Below are 7,076 nucleotides of genomic sequence, written 5' to 3' on the forward strand. Positions count from 1 at the left end.
CCTCTGGACTTGCCGGTTACCAGCAGGATCCCCCACCCACCGTGTTCTAGAGGACATGCCCTATTTAATGCGGTCCAAGGCTGCACTGGCATTTTAGAATGGACAACAATCACTTGCGAATGTCTTCCGGATTCCTCCTGTTTAGGAATTCTCTCCCATTCGGTCATTACACACTGGGTGAGTTGGTTTGTTTTTAATCCAAGTAAACCTCTTCATATTAATCACAATTAATTTCAAACACTGAAACAACTCAGGAAGTAGAGCAGGTAACAAAGATTCACATTTGATGCATAAAGTGCAGGCTTGGGACAAAACATTCAAGATCAGGTGTGAAATTTTAACAAGCTGAAGGATTTTAAGAGTCAAAAGACTGGATGCCAGCCCTTTATCTTATGCAGATCTATTGGCACAGAGGTCAGTTGTTCTTTTGAGGTGCAGGTGATTAAGAAAAGGTGACAAAATGTAACTATAAACTCAGTTACACTTTTAAATAAAGTTAGGTTTGACCAGTCACTACGGCATCTGCTCTGTTTTGGACAACTAGACCATAAACACGGCAAGGCTTATTGCTTGGAATAAAGCCAGGGCTCAGGGCACATAGGGATTGGTCCTTGGGATGGAGACCACAGATCTCAGGTTCTACATGGACGCTTTTCCCAGAATTCTCCAGTTGTTTTCCTCAGATCTCTGCACAGCCCAGGGGAGCCCACACCATTGTTCTTTTCACCACTCCTACCTTCTAGAACATGATGTTCTGTCCTACCCACTGAACTCAGAAGTATTCCAAAACACAAGGGAAACCTTCCCTTACCTGTTTGCCCTTCCCCTGAGTGTGGAACAGGATTCCGACTCACATCCCACTGGAGCTCTAGCAGGCCCTCTAAGACAAAGGTTCACACCCTTTGCCTGAGCAAATTTAGCATCCCTTACCTCAAAGGGTTTTTGTGAAAATAAAATGAGATCGCATAAGAAGCAGCAGCTTGCACAGGGGTAAACAAAAATCACTCAATAATACAACTTTTCTTTCCTTGCAAATGCCCATAACACTGTTCATTGATATCTTCTTTTTGGTCTTTCCATTTCAAGAATGCTTCCTTCCATGCCAAAGGAGAAAGAAGGAAGCAATACACTTATTGGCAATCCGAAATCATCATCACTCCAAATTTTCTTCCAATTTCCCTTCATGCCTCCTTCCAAGAGCTGAGTCCTGCCCTGCCTCTGCTTTGTCACACATTTTATTAGCATTGTCCTGTTTTGTCCATTGCCAATGAAATCAACTCAAGATAAAAAGAAAACAGTTTGGTTCTTCTCTAGTTCTTATTCTATCCCAGCTATCAGTGCCCACGCTTCAAAAGGAAAGCCTGGATTTTTTAAACTCATTAAAACATGAACATTGATTATAAAAGAAGAATGTCTTCCCTTCTCTGTAGGACTCACCAATTGTGGAAAAATAGCTTCCCTCTGATGAGTGCCCAGTAGAACAATGAGAAAAGTCCTCAAATGAGAAGCAGGCGACTGGGTTCTGTCTTCAGTTCTATTTCTGAGCCTGAAGGTCCCCACCTGTGGAAAAAGGGAGAACAGGTTGTCTACAAATCTCTAGTATCTTACCAGCTTTAGAACTTTTCAGTTTTATGAACTCACTGGCTAGCCATACTAGGAATGATGCCAGCTGACGCCCAAAAATGTGGCGGCTTCCCTCTACACCTGCTAAGCCCCCCAGTCAGCTCCTGGCATTTCTATTGCACTAATTTGTCTCAGTAACACTGAAAAGGGATTGCAGGGACCCCAGCCCTCCTGAGAAAACAGCTTCATCATAATCTCAGAGAGGAAAGATATCTATAGTTAGATATTCACAGTTTTTTTTATTTTAAAATTTATTTATTTATTTTGAGAAAGAAAGAGAGAGAGAGGGAAAGAGAGAGAGAGAGAAAGGAGCAGAGAGAAAAGGAGGGAGAGAGAATCCAAGCAGGTTCCATATTGTCAGTGTGGAGCCTGATGCTGGGCTCAGACCCACGAACCGTGAGATCGTGACCTGAGCCGAAACCAAGAGTTGGATGCTTACCTGACTGAACCACCCAGGTGCCCCAGATATTCACACTGTAGCCAAGAAAAAATTAAGAGCAAAATCTGAACAAATAAAAATAGAAAAGATATAGGAGTTTGGAGACAAATGTCTAAGTACGGGACTGAGTGACCCCTCTGAACCTGAATTTCCTTGTCTGAAAAATGACAGCCAGTGAGCAGGAGAGAGCTGGACAATCTTGACACTCCCAGTAAGTCCTCATTACAGGTTTTATTTCATGAAGACCTATCACTATTTTGCTAAGGAGTATATGATACATGTTCCCACAGACAAATATTCCAAGGCAGTAGGCTGTTACAAAATATGTGCTTTGTACACGCAGGTAGAATCCACATTCTAGAAAAGCCACTACTTGCATTTTCATTGTTGACATTTTACACATTATTTAACCATCCATGAAATTCATTTGTGTATGTTATCTCATTCAGTCCTCAAACATTCCGATAAGCTCAAAGTGAGGAGGGACCTTAAAAATGACCCACCTCCACTGTTCCAACTGACAGCAGGAGAAGCTGGGGCCAGAGTCGGAGGTGGCTACTCTAGGAACCACAGTTAGTGGTGGACGATCCAGGGCTCCAGTCCAGGACTTGCTCCATGGACCCAATTTAAGCCACTTGGACAGAGGATGACACCAAAACTCACTGGGCAGAGGGACTTGCCCTTGGTCACACAATCAGCTTTGGGACAAAACCAGGACTGCCACATCCAAGTCTCTAGAAGCTTGCTAGGACACCTGCTAGAAGCTCTCAGTATAGCCCGACGGCAGAAAGAAATTAAGTCGGGGAAACGGCACGTAATGAAGCCCAGCAAAGCAATGAGTTTCCTGAGACCTAGAGGTCTTCAAAGACATCAGAATTCTCGATGCCATTCCACTGAAATGAGAAAGGCCATCATTTCATACTTGCTGAGGAACGGAGCATATGCAGAGGCACATCCTGGACCCATGGACAGTCCAGTCTCATAGAAAACACAAGACAGACATCACTCCCCCACCCAAGCCCCAGGAAACCGAAGCTTCTCCTCGCAAAGGGAGATACTAAGTCAGAACGGTTTCTACAACCGCAGCGGAGGGCACCAGACTTCCCAGATTTCTAAACCGGAAGGAGAGGCTCTCTGCCTTGGCCCTTGGGGCCATCTCCCCACTCCTGACAGCTTCCTTCCCCACACAAATGACAGTGGTCTCCTTTTCCCTAGTCCTCTTCTCTGTCAATATTTTTTTTCTTCTTTTCCATAAAGAGAACAAGCAGCTTTGCTAAAGAACCACTGTGAAATGATTGAAGTTCCCATGCAAACAAACCATTAGCAGAGTTCAAATGCAATTTAAATTACCAGTTGTTAAAGTGTTCCTCAATTTCGTGGTAAGTTTCCAAGGAGAATTACATGCTATATACTATTTAATTGGTTGTTTTCTATTTTTTAACATCCATTTATCCCCCCCCACCCTGATATTTCAGAAGTGTCTATAAAAGCTTCCCTTTAAAAAATTATACATTGTTGAATAGATTAAATCTAAAGATTGAAAAGTATCAGAGAAACAGCTGCAGGATTATGCAGCTCAGCAGAAATTGATGGTTCTGACACCACAAAACATGCAGAATTTTAAAATCTTAGGAGTCATCTCGTAATGCCCTCAGCTCTTTACAGGTGAAGATGCTGAGGCCCTGACAGAGAAAGGAGGGCTTGGCTCAAAGTCCCCTGCCTGATCAGTGACAGACCCAGGATGACAGCCAGCACTCCTGGTCCCCCACACTGCTACCTCTTCTCACCACCCCATATATGGAGGACGTGATGGGAAATACTCAACGAATTGTACTTTCCACCTGTAATTTTTTAAAAGGAAAGACGAAGTCCTCTTTAAATACACCCCTGACCTCAAAACCAGAGATGGGCAATGGCAAATCCGTCTCCAAAGGGGAGACAAGGAAAGGCTGATGAATGAGTAGTCAAAGGAGCTCAAAACGAGCAGATTCTTGGCAGAAAAAGGAAAGACACTCTTCCAGATTAATTAAACAAGTGACGGGACATCGACACTGCTGATCTGCACTGCTGTACCTGGCCTAAAACCAGGGGCTGCTCCTGCTGTGAGAGGGTAAAGGATCCACAAAGCAAAGGCAGGCCTCATCGTGTCCATAAAGGGAAAGGATTTCTAGAAGCCACCATGAGTGCAAGATGAAGCTGAATGCACTGATACAGGATTTGTGTCAATTATTTAACCTCCCTGAGCTCAAGCTTCCCTGTCTGCAAAACAGGGATAACACCACCTACCCATCGGGATCTATGTGATCGTGCCCTGGGATTCCAATTCCAGCACGCACGGCACACAGCCCACACGCAGCAGGCATGAACGGTCAGCCCCTCATCTTCTAAGGTTTCTATGATTTCTCAAAACTTAAGATTCTGTGGTTCTAACTTATTTGGACTATAACAGAGCCTCACCGGCTATGTATGTTCCATAAGTGTGTTAGATGTTCATTTGTCATTCAAAAACTAAGATAAGACAAGTGTGTGACAACTTACACATCCAAGCAATTTCCTTCGAAAGCAAACTTTTTGGAAGTCCTATTTTAAAATGGCCTCCGATAAGAGTGGCCAGTTAAGCAGTGATTTGGGCTCAGGTCATGATCTCACAGACATGAAATGGAGCCCCACATCTGGCTCCATGCTGAGTGTGAAACTTGATTCTCTCTCCCCTTCTCTCTGCCCCTCCCCTGCTCACCGTGCACACATGCATTCTCTCCTGTCTCTCAAAATAAATAAACATTTAATATATAAATAAATCCTTCAATAAAGCCTAAAATACAGAGAACAAGCTGATAGTTGTCAGAGGGGAGGAGGCGGAGGGAGGGGTAACAGTGGGTAAAAGAGAGTAGAAGTGCGGGCTTCCAGTTATGAAATGAATAAGTCAGAGAATAGAAGACAGAGTGTAGGGGATATAGTTAATTACGCTATAATAGCGACATATGGTGACTGATGGTAGTACATTTTCAGTAAGCACGGTATAACATATAAAGATGTTGAATCACGATGATGCACACCTGAATCTAATGTAACATTGTGTGTCGACTATAACCAAATAAGAAAAATCATAATTTAAAAAAGGCTTTCAAATCCAATGTACGAATCAAAAAGTAACAAAAATCCCAATTTAATGTCCAAAACCTCATTTAAACTTCCCACCAACCCCGTAAGAACAATTTCCCAATTGCCCACTGAGGAAACTGAGGGTCAGAGAAGTCAGGCAACCCCCCCAAGGTTCTGGGGCTGATAATGGTAAAGCCAAGACTTGAACCCAAGTCTTCAAAATCAAGCCCCACAACCCAGATCTTACTACCTTTCAGTTACAACTGTACGATGGGCAGCTATTCCACTAGAGGCAGAAATATCCTAAAAAAAATTCCTCCAGTATTTTCACAGTTTAAGGAACTCTGGGATACAAAACAAAGCCGGAACTTTCAAAATCAAATATGTTCACATGAGAAGCAGAATCCTTCCTGACTTCCACCTTGCTCTATGTTCTTCAGTGAAATAAAAAGCTCAGAGCCCTGGCACAGAGCAGACATTGCTGGGTATGTGGGAAGCAGGCCTGAGAAAGGTCAGCGGTGAGCTGACGGCAGGCCAGTCACAAAGAGAATTCCAATGGCTGGGCTCACGATCAAACACACCGCGGGTAACCCAAGAATGAGCTTCTGAACACCCCTCCGGCACAACTGTTAGCTGACACGATGTCATGTGCCCTGCATTCGCAGGTGCTCAAAACAGACACTTGCTAGCACCTCCTGTCCTTAATGAGGCACCGTGTATGGACCCAACAGCTGCAGGTGCTGAGTCAGGCCCGCCTGGCGCTCTCAAAGAGCTCACAGGCTCACCGGGCGGGCACACGCTCGAAAACACTGAAAAGTGTGCAAAGCACAAGTCCACGCGACGTTGTTTTGAGGGTCTGGAAGAGCTCCGTGGATGATGACTTCTGAACCGAGCCTGCACACCCAACAGGATTTCCACGAATGAGGAGGGGGAAAATAGCCCCAGGGCACAAGACGTGCCAAGCGCCGTAAGGAGGAATTCAGGCTGTTCTTAGGGAAAGTGACTAATCTGCTGAGGCCAGTGGCAGAGCAGCACACGGAGGGATGCTGTGGGAGACGAGGCTGCAAAGGAATGTTGCGGCCAAGACATGAAGGACCTTATGTGCCAGGCTAAAGCACTTGAATCTTGACACTCATGGGTACTGCGTCCCGGGTAATGACGCAGGAGAAAGTTAAATAGCAGAGCTACCCCTTTAAGAACTGACCACCCTTCCATCGAGCCTCCAAACACAGGGAGGGTGGGAGGGTCTGAAGGACAGCTTCCTCCTCCCAATGGACCCCTTCTCCATGGCTCCACCCACAGAGAAGTCAGAGGAGTGGGTGGCTCTCAGAGGTGCCCCAACCCACACGTCTGTGGACATTTCCCTCTAGTCTGGAACTCCCAACCATGAAAGACCCAGAAAAGACACCACGTCTCCTGTTCCAGGCAGGATTTCCACTCTGCCTTCAGGGAAATGCCAGCACTACCCAACCTGATGAACCAGAACACGGGCCGAACACAGGCTCCAGCCTCTTTCCTGTTAACTAAGCAGAAGCCAGAGGCCTATCCAGCACACCCTGTGTGTGCCCAAAGCTCCCTATCAGGGAGCTCTTCCGTCCAGGCCTGGTACCATGTGACAGGGGCCTCCAACCAGTAAGGAGCCTGCACTGACGTCACCAGTTAGGTCCTATGGAACCTTTCCCTTAAAGGAGCCTTTGCAGCAGGTCCCATTTGTTAAAGGCACAGGCAAGATGTTTTTCGCTTCCTGCCCAAAAAGGAGCTCCTGGTCTAGAAGGAGGGATAAAACATAAACCAAGTAGGAGATGGTGAGTACCATGGAAGAAGGACAGGTGATACAAATCCTCACGAGTAACCCTGTGACTCGATGTGATTTCTTAAACCCATTTGACGGACATGGAACCTCGGGCTCAAG

The 7,076-nt window shown here is 45.5% G+C and overlaps 1 protein-coding gene across 5 annotated transcripts in view; it reads right to left on the minus strand.

Annotated features, from left to right (window-relative positions):
* The window catches only part of LPP (LIM domain containing preferred translocation partner in lipoma), a 679,983-nt gene that overhangs the window by 609,906 nt on the left and 63,001 nt on the right, over positions 1–7,076 (minus strand). For 4 of the 5 annotated variants that reach the window (XM_049629520.1, XM_049629513.1, XM_049629514.1 and 1 more), the window contains exon 2: positions 1,438–1,560. The gene's annotated coding sequence lies outside the window, so the exon portion shown is untranslated. Of the gene's footprint in view, positions 1–1,437; positions 1,561–6,977; positions 7,064–7,076 lie in introns of those variants that run through there. The other variant, XM_049629518.1, reaches the window with a different exon arrangement.

The sequence above is a fragment of the Panthera uncia genome, chromosome C2 (genome assembly GCF_023721935.1).
Source record: "Panthera uncia isolate 11264 chromosome C2, Puncia_PCG_1.0, whole genome shotgun sequence".
NCBI classification, from domain to species: domain Eukaryota; kingdom Metazoa; phylum Chordata; class Mammalia; order Carnivora; family Felidae; genus Panthera; species Panthera uncia.